Here is a 10031-nt window from a genome sequence, read left to right as displayed (position 1 = left end):
CTTTCAGCTCTGTCTTTTAAGTACTTCGGTCTTCCAGTCACCTCTTGCTCCCATTCCTTTTCAGTGACTTCTTGGCTTTTGTTTGTATATCACTCTGCATACTATTTGTACCACTGTAAAGTAGTGAGAAATAGCATAGGATCATGTAGTTAGAGCTGAAAGGAACTTTAGGAGTTGTCAAATCCAGCCCTCTTATTTTTCAGCTAAGGGAACTGAGGCCTGGAAAGGGAGGAGTGACTGCTTAGCTGGTTAATGTTCTCTATCCCACTTTAAAGTTTATTCTTCTACACACACACATACACACACACACACACACACACACACACACACACACACACACACCCTTTCATCTACATTTATCCACTTACGCTTTCTTTTTTTAAAATAAGGTAAAAGATTCTTTGGGGAGAGAGTTTTCCATTGAACAATTTCCCTGAACTTGTTGGAATAGTAAATGGATAGATGGATAGACACCACCACCTCCTGGTGGACAGAGGGATTTGGTTCCTGAGATGGTTTCTAAAAGTCCCTTTTGCCAGGCAAATGGTATTGGGTGATATGATAATGCCTAAGGAATGGAAGGGCAGCTTGGTGGCACAGTGGATAAAGCAGCAGGCCTAGAGTCAGGAAGACTCATATTTGTTGAGTTCAAATCTGGCCTCAGATACTTGCTAGCTGTGTGACCCTAGGCAAATCACTTAACCCTGTGTCCCTTAGTTTCCTGTAAAATGAACTGGAGAAAGAAATGGCTAGGAGATTGAATGGATAAGGGAAACTTTCTCAGGGTCACGTGGCCAGCATGTGTGAGAAGGACTTAAACTCAGGTCTTCCTGGCTCCAAGGTCAGCTCTGTCTACTATACCAGGTTCTCTCTTAGCATATTATAATAATAGTTTGTATTTATAGCATTTTTACACATACAAGATGTTCTCGCATCAATGATTTGTTGTGCAGTAGTTTCAACCCCATCTGAGGTGTTCCCTTGCCCTAAGGTTAGGGCAAGGATATTGAATTGTCCTTCCCCTAGGCCCAAATTATAAGACTTAGCCAGGAAAGTGGCTCTTTTCTGAGAACTTTGGGATAAGAGGTCTGGTATATAATTGAAATTGATTGTGTATGAACCATTCTCCAAACAGCGTAGATTTAGTAATATTCATGGAGTAGGAAAATCTATATTTAAACCTCACTTATGTGATAAATAGACAAGTTGCTTAATATCTATGAGGCTCAGTTTTCTCATCTGTAATAATAGTACCTGAAGTAATTTCATCACAGAATTGTGTTGAGGCTTAGATGAGACAATGTTTGTAAAGCACTATTTAGATGTAACTTGTCATGTTATTATTATTACTGTTATCCCTATTTGTGGAAGTGGAAAAGAGATGTGGAGGAGGAAGCTAGCTCCTTGATGACTGAATGGACTAGTCTAAGTGAAAACTCATTGGACAGATCAGTAATGGATTTTTCTTCTGAGGGAGAACTCTGTAATGAGCTAGAATATTTCTGGGATATTTTTTTCTTTAGTTTTCTATGAAGTAGGAGGACACAAGTGTGTTCCTGATACATACTAGGTTGCAGGGAGCCTGCAAGTCTCATTTTAGGAGCCTTTTTCTTGTAAGTATTTTTTCTTGTAAGTTTGCTTGCTGTATGTGTGTGAGAGGAGGGAGGGAAGAGGAGGAGAGGAAGAGAAGACAAAGAGAAGGGAAAAGAAGAGGGAGGGTATAAATCTGGGTCTCTTAGTCTCCTGTAACCAGTGCCTGGAGAGAGTATCAACTACCAAAAAAAGGCAACAAGTATTTGCTAAGTGCTGGGAATGGAAAAAAAAAAAAAGGCAACAACCAAACCAGACCAAACCCACCACTGAGAAATCCCTTCAGTTCTGGGGATAGATAGTTGATCTAGAGAGGTGGCTGTTTGGGTAGTGTTTGCCCCTTTGTGGACGGAGATCTGTAGGTATCTCAAAGGCAGGGGACATTTTTGCAATGTCCTTTGTATCATGCCTCCCAGAGTTTAGTTCCATGTACTTTATAAAGTAGGTGCTAGATCCAGTAGGATCCAGTGTGCCCATCACTGGGTTGATTGCTACTTTAGGGCTATTAACTTTTAGTGTTTTCAACCTTGGAGTTTTCCAAGGTGGCCGGTATAGAAGGAAAAAAAATGGGACCATTTTTACTGTAAACCTTGTTCTGAAACAAGCCATCTTATTGACTTGGAGGATTCTCATACTGAACCCTGGTGAGAGCAAAGAATGCTTCCAAAATAACCCACTTTGAGTCAAGAGAAAATAGTTTTGCAAGGGGAATGGGAGATCTAAACATTGATTACAGGAAAGACTAAAAGGCAGGCTAAGGAAATAATGAAAGCTATTGATGTAACAATAGCAAAAATGAATGCCAGATAGGAAGAAACATGTTTTAGCCACATTTCTTAATGTGCTGAGGGCTGGGGAGTGCATAGAGAAGAGGCCTGGGGAGAGGGGAGGAGAATAAAATGATAAAATTTTTCTGAGGTATTAACATTTTGAAATGAGATGAAAATGATTCTGAGACATGAATAGCTCTAAGCCAGAGACATCATTAAGACTGATACAGAAAGGAAATTATAGAAGATCAAATCTGAGGACAAAAATCAAGTTTGTTGACCCCTCCACTTTTCATTCTGCCTTTTTCTCAACAACATTTGATGATTCAGAACAGAATTTTGTGGGATACAAAAGCAGTTGTGGAATTGGATGAAGTGGATCAGAGAAAAAAGAAAAAAGGGGGGGAAGTTGAGGAAATAAAAGCCGATTGGTTCACCAGCTCTCCCATCAGGTCATCTCCCCATTCCTCTGGCAGGAAAGAATTGGAATAAATGGGGGGAAATATGCCTGCTTCCTTCTCTCTGTAAGCCTTGACCCAGTAATTCTTTTGGCCCTAGATGTCGAGGACAGGGATGCTTTGTCCAGTAGGTCAATCACATACCCACAATGCTAGGTCACTGGATGGAAGATTGTGTGAAGTGGGATTGCTAAGGCCCACCAAGGCATTGTTGCTGTCTTCCTTTTCTCCCATCTCCAAGTCTTCTCCAGTCAGCATAGGCTAACTCTTCCTGGCAATTGATGCTCTGGAAATCCTCTGTAGTGAGATATGATGGAAAGAATGATAGAATTCACAGTGACTGAATGTGGCATGGGGAGAAGAGGAAGCCCCCAAAACCAACCCAAGAAATCCACCTTTCAATTTTTTTCTTTACCCCAAGTGCTTTAGTGCTAGAAAATTTACAATTAGGGATGAGTGTTAAGCATTGTCCCCTCACTCTAGGTCCTATTAAAATACAAATACTTTTGAGGAGAGTAATACATTTGGTGTGTTGGCAAAAATGAGTTGTTTATCCAACAGTGTTTCTTCTTAAGCAGGAGAAACCAGGGTACACGGCAGTGGGGTGGGGTGGAGAGGGGTGGTGCTAGGGGCCAGCAAGGGACGGGCAGAGAGGCTAAGACTAGGGAAGAAAAAAAACAACCATGGAGGTCTTGAAGATAAGCTCCAAATACTTCACAGTCTTGCCAAGGGTTGACCCTCCCTCCAGGAAGGAAGCAATTCATATCCATTTTGTAGTGGGATTAACAAATTACATTTAGATACAGACATAAAGATTTTAAAACATTTTAAAAACATCTCATTTTAATCTCATAGCTACCATATGAAATATATAACGACTTGTTATATTCATTAATATAATATTTGGTATAAAGCTGTTATGTCCATTTTACAGAAGAGGAAATTGGGGCTCAGAGATTCAATGCAAGGGTCAGCAATGGGATTCAAGCCCAGCTCTTTCATGTTGGAGAGATAGCAAGGTGGTATAGTGGATAGTGGGCCTGGAATCAGGAAGCTCTGAGTTCAAATCCTGCCTCAGACACTTAATAACTGTGTGAGCCTGGGCAAGTCACTTAACCGCTATTTGCTTCAGGTTCTTCAACTATACAATGAGGATGATAACCCCTATATCCTAGGGTTGTTGTAAGGCTCAAATGAGAGAATGTTTGTAAAGGGTTGGCAATCGGGCCAGGTGGCTTCTGATGTTCTTTATGGCTCCAGCTCTAAGATCCTATCATCAAGGTACTGTTCTAGGTGCCAGGACATGGAAATAAGAACAATTTCTAAGCGGTTCCAACACGTTCCTGGCAGAGGGACTGGAAATCATGGGGGCATCCAAGGGACTGAGATTCAGTGGGCATGGTCCCTCACTCTGTCCTCTATGTAGAAGGTCAAGTGAGGAGAATTACGGAATTCAGGAAGAGGAGGTGACCTTCGTAGGGAACTATCAAAGACATTGAAGGAGGGAATTTCAGCCATTTCCACATTCAGAAGGACACTGTTAGAGGTGGAGGGAGGGACTCCGGAAGAGAGGCAGCTGGTGCTAGATTCTCCTACTACAACGGAGGAACCCCGGTGCGGCCACCTCATCATCTCCCACCCTGCAGCAGGTGCACCTTCCTCAGGCCCCCGGGCTAGGTACACTTCATCTCTCTCTATTCCCTTTCCTCCTTCCAGCTTCTTTTTATGTGTGTCTTCCCCCATTAGATTGTAAGCTCCTTAAGAGTAGGGATTATTTTTTGCCTTTGTTTGCATCCCTAGCGTTTAGCGCAGTGCCTGGCACATTTATTGCTGTTGAGTTGTTTTCAGTAGTGTTGACTCTTCGGACTCCGTTTGGGTCTTCTTGGCAGAGATTCTGGAGTGGTTTGCCAGTTCCTTTTTTTTTTTTTTGCAGATCATTTTGCAGATTAGATAATTTAGGCAAACAAGATTATGTAACTTGCCCAGGGTCACACAGCTAGTAAGTGTCTGAGGCTGAATTTGAACTCAGAAAGATGAATCTTCCTGACTCCAGTGCTCTTTCCAGTCTATCCACTGTGCCATCTAGCTGCTGCCTGGCACTAAATAAATGTTTATTGACTGACTGACTGATTAAAACTAAAACTCGGAGTCAAGAGGCTTGAAGGATAAAGAGATGGACCTTTGGTGCATGACAGAATCCCAGAAGACTTCTAAGGACCCTTCCAGGGAGGAGTTTAAATCTACAATCTCATGATTCTTATTCCAAGTTCAGCCCTCTTTCCACTAGGCAGGAATGGACCTCGAGGCCATATGTGGCCCTCTAGGTCCTCAAGTGCAGCCCTTTGATTGAGTCCAGACTTCACAGAACAAATCCCCTCCATACAAGGATGTGGTATAGTAACCATATCATACTGTACAATCACTAGTCCTAGGTTCATATTCCTGTTCTGCTGCTAGCTGTGTGACCTTGGGAAAAAGACTTCTCCTTCAGCCTCAGTTTTCTCATCTATAAAATGAGAATAATAATATTTGCATTATCCCTCTCACAGGTTCCTTGTAAGTAGCACTTTGTAAACCATAAAGCATTATATTAATGTCAGAAGTCAGTATTCTTATTATGTGGAGAAGTCTTTCTCATCAGGGTCAGAGAAATACAGTGAGGGACGATACTGGATTTGGTGCCTCAGGACCTTGTCCCAAATCCTGGCTGTCTGACTTGTTATGTTTGATCTTAGGTAAGTTACAAAATCTTTGGGCTTTGGGTTTCCTCATCTATAAGACGGGGGAATTGGATAGGTGACCTTTAAGGTTCCATTCAGCTTTAAATCTATGATTTCTAAGGTTCTAATTGATATGAGGGGGCTGAGTTCTTAGACCAAAAACTCTTGGCAAGGCCACGATGCTGACTGGGGTGGGTACTGAGTCCAGAGGGAGGCTCTGGATGTGTCATAGACTTCTCCCCCATTCTGTTTTCTGAAGATCATCTCACCTAGGCCTGTACTCCCTTGCTCTGTAAGTCACAGGTGTACCTTGACCTTCAAGAGATGCCTTTATAGCTTTGTCTCTCTAGTGACTATGATTGGAATATATCCTTTCTGTGTGTCTTCCCTCTTCTCACCACTTTCCCTACTTTTTCTTACCCCCACTCCCTCACTCAGTAAATAACTCAAATTAAGCCACAAAATCTTCTCTTGTGTGAAGTAAAATGTGCTTATAATAAAGCATCATTGGCTGATTGGCGCCATTCTGCAGAAATCTTTAAAAAGCAGCTAGCTGCCATGGGCTGACTCACTTGCCCAATGTTATATAGGTAATTCAGCAGCAGAGGCAAGATCTAGACCCAGCTCTTTTGATTCTAAATCCAGTGATTTTGCCACTGTACCTCACTGTCCCAATATCCCTTTCTAGGCCAAAGCTTCCTCATCTGTAAAATGAAAGTGATTGGTCTACACCAGAAGTCGGTAACCTTTTTGTGTGTTAGAGATCCCTTTGACAGTCTGGTGATGCCTATGTACATCATTCTTGGAAGAACATTCTCCTAAAAAATTCATAATTGGAAGAAATGCTTAATTTCAGCTACAGGTTAATGAAAATAAAGATGTAATTTCCCTCTGACCCCCATCCAAGTTCAGGGACCCCCTGAAATCTCTCCACATATAATACACAGGTTCTTCTAGTTTGTTGTCCATTGGGGCTTTCTGCCCTGTAATTTATTCTGGATTTGTAATATATAATTGAGCAGTTTCAGGAAGCCAGCAGTATCAAAAGAACTGGGACAAGGCCCAGGTCAATGATTAGAGTCATCTCTAGGGCAGGATGGGATCTTTCCCTCTTCATTTCTGCTTCCATTTTTATGCAAGCAAAATGTAGTTAAAATAAACATTATAGATATGGGGGTAAATTCAAGAAAGAGAAGGAAACAGTAGCAATAGCCGGAGGTAAGGCTGCCACCAACTAGGGCAGGAGCTGGGATGAAGTGCTGACACTAACTGTATTGATGTCCCCTTGTCTTCCTCCTGCCCTACTTTCCTGAGTCACTACAGGAGCAAAGCCACCCAAAGTGTTGGGTAGCATCAATGATCTGATTTGTCATACCTTAGGGATGGCTATGACAACAGCTATGAACTGGGGCCTTTATGACCTGCCCTTTCCCCCCCTGCCCAGTCCTTTCTAGATTTAGGATTTACCAATGATCTTTCCTGACTGAGGCAATCCTAAGGGTCATCACAGTCAGAGAAGAAACCCTCCTACAAGTGATAGAGCTAGGGATGGCAGCTTTCCTTTTCCCCTTTTTACATTTCTGGCTGAGGGCATAGCCCAGTCAAGCACGAAAGATTACTGTCGACAAGCAACCAGGGGGAGGGAGGGGAGCCTGAGGTGACTATGGTTACATAAGGGCTCCTTGGATGTGGACCATTATATAAAGCAAGAAGTGGGGAGTGGAGGTTGGAAGTGGATGGAGAGGGGGTAAAGGGAGAAGGGAAGAGAGGAGACAAAAACAAAGTTTTCCTGATAGGAATGCAATCAAAAGCAACACAAGGTTCCAGAAAATGCTTCTGAAGCAACGGAATCCGTGTTTTTTTGGAGTCAAGGAGAATTACTCAGTGATGTGAGCCTATTCCAGGCTCTTCCTCTGGTCGCATTCCAAGACTCTCCAGGGGGAAGATCAGTCATATCATGGTCTCATAGAATCAAAACATCAGAGCCAGAAGGGACCTTAGAGATTATCTAGTGTAACTTCATTATTTTACAGAAAAAGAAACTGAGGCTAAGAAGAAAGGAGTTTGAAGTAGACTTTAACATTAATGCAGATATTAACAATTTTGTTTTGCTGTGTGCCTATTTGCTTAGTATGGAGATGCACATAGATATAGCTGCACTGAAAATTTCTTCTTTTTATTATTTAAAAATTTAAACGGATACTTTTTTGCTTTCATATTGTTTATATTTCCATATATATCATTCTCCCGCCCCTCCACACTCCTCTGCTCTAACTTATAAGAACGAATGCAAAAGAGCGGGAGAAAAAGCAGTTCTGTTAAATGAACCAACATTTCAATTGAGTCTGATGGTATGTGCCATGTTATATACTCCAACCACCACCCCATCTCTGCAAAGAAGAGAGAGAAGAGTGTTTTCTTTGGGTACAAGGGAAGTCATGGTAGTTGTATTCATATTATTTTTGTTCTTTCCATATACATTGTTGTAGTCATCATGGAGATTTTTTTCTTGCTTCTGCTTACTTTAACAGATTACATCTTTTCTTGCTTTTCTCTCTGAATCTTCATATTTGTCATTTCTTATAGTGTAGTAATGTCCCATTACATTAATGAACCACATTTTTTATCCACTCTCTCCACACCCTCCTCCCCCACTGATGGGCATCTACTCTGATTCTAGTTCTTTGCTACTGTGAAAAGTGCTGTTATAAATAGCTTGGTGTCTGTTAGGCCTTTGATATAAAAAATCTTTAGCTTTTGACAGTGTTGACTCCTAGATACTCTTCCTCTATTTTTCCTAGCTACTTTTTGCATTCTAGGTTTTTTTTTGGGGGGGTGATGGTTGAGAAGAAGAGAATAAGAATTTATTTAGTGCCTACTATATACCAAGACTGTGCTAAGTACTTTACAAATATTATTTCATTTAGGACATTGCTCTGCCTTCCTATTTGTCTGGTTACTACCTCTTGGTCTCCTTTATCAGATCATCATCCATGTCATTCATAGGTACGTGTAGAGCATTTTATTAGGTTATGTGCCCAGAAAATTTAATTTTTTACTTTATAAAAGGTAAAAATTTATTGAATTCTCAATTTTAAAAGGCTTTATTTTTTATTAATCAAATACACTAAATGAATGAATTAATGAATAAACAAATATTTATTAAATGCTTACAAATTCAAGTAAAAATAAAAACAGTTCTTGCCCTCAAGGGACTTACAGTGTACTTGGATACATAAAGAGGAGCTAAAATTAGAAAGCAGGAGGCAGGGGGAGGGTGAGAGTACCTCAGCAATGATTTGGAAAAGGCCAGGAAGTGATGTCTTGGTTTCAAGGAAGTTAAGGCAAGAGCTTGGTTAGAGCCCATTGTCCCAGGAGAATTTAAAAAAAAGCAAAAAAAACCAAACCCAAAAACCAAACAAACAACCAAACCACCAACACAATTTCTTAAAAAAAAATACAAACTTAAAACATGAGACACAAATATCAATTTTTTTTGAGATGTTAGAATGTGCCTGAGAGAACTAGGCATTATATATACACATACATATATATGTATGTATACATATGTGTATAAACATTTCTCTCTCTCTCTCTCTCTCTCTCTCTCTCTCTCTCTCTCTCTCTCTCTCTCTCTTTATCTATGTTTTTTTTTTTTTTTTTTCATTCAGGACATTTATTTTAACAAACAGTTGAATCCTCAAGATGAACTAGATGCTGCAACAGCTGTGTTCTTGGGTTTAGGTGTTGTTCCTTCACGGAATCCATTCCTGAATGGGCGATAGACAATTTTTAGGTGCCTCATTTGACCAGTACCAGTGGTGCTGCATCGCTTAGCCTTTGCACTCCAATTATACTTTCTCTTGTGTTTAGCAGGATGTCCACATTTGCCACATGTTGACTTCTGAAGATGGTATGCCTTAGAACCACAAAGAAGGCACAAAGTGTGCGTCTTATTCCAGCGCTTACCAAATGAAGACGTCCCCTTCGTCATCTTCCTCCTGCTGCTGGGACCAAAAAAAAGCAACCATGAATGTTCTTTAAGCCTCTTCTCTTTTCTGTTGGTTTTCTATACCTTGTTTGGGTAATTTCATCAATTCCCATAGATTCAACTATCAGCTTTGCTTAGGTGACTTCTCAGTTTTACATTCAGCCTTAATGTCTCCCCTGAACTCCAGTTCTATATCAAATAAAGTCAACAAGCATTTATTAAGTATCTACTATGTGCCAAGCACTAGGCATACAAAGAAAGAAAAAGAAAGTCTCTGTTCTCAAGAACCTTAGAATCTAATGACAGAGGCAACATTTAAATAACAAGGTACAAATAAGATATAGATAGAATAAATTGGAGATAATCACTAGATAGAAGTCATTAGTATTAAAGAGGATTGGGAAAGACTTCTTGTAGAATGTGAAATCTTAGCTGGAACTTGGTGGAGGACAACAAGCCAGGAAATGGAGATGAGGAAGTAGAGAATTCGAGGCATAGGGAC

At 40.7% G+C, this 10031-nt stretch overlaps 1 pseudogene; it reads right to left on the bottom strand.

Moving 5' to 3' along the window:
* Positions 1-9209: 9209 nt before the first annotated feature.
* On the bottom strand, positions 9210-9533 carry LOC114051916 (annotated as a pseudogene).
* Positions 9534-10031: the final 498 nt, after the last annotated feature.

The sequence above is a fragment of the Vombatus ursinus genome, unplaced genomic scaffold (genome assembly GCF_900497805.2).
Source record: "Vombatus ursinus unplaced genomic scaffold, bare-nosed wombat genome assembly UNPS02014807.1, whole genome shotgun sequence".
Classification (NCBI taxonomy): domain Eukaryota; kingdom Metazoa; phylum Chordata; class Mammalia; order Diprotodontia; family Vombatidae; genus Vombatus; species Vombatus ursinus.
This window is presented reverse-complemented; position numbering and strand designations above follow the sequence as displayed.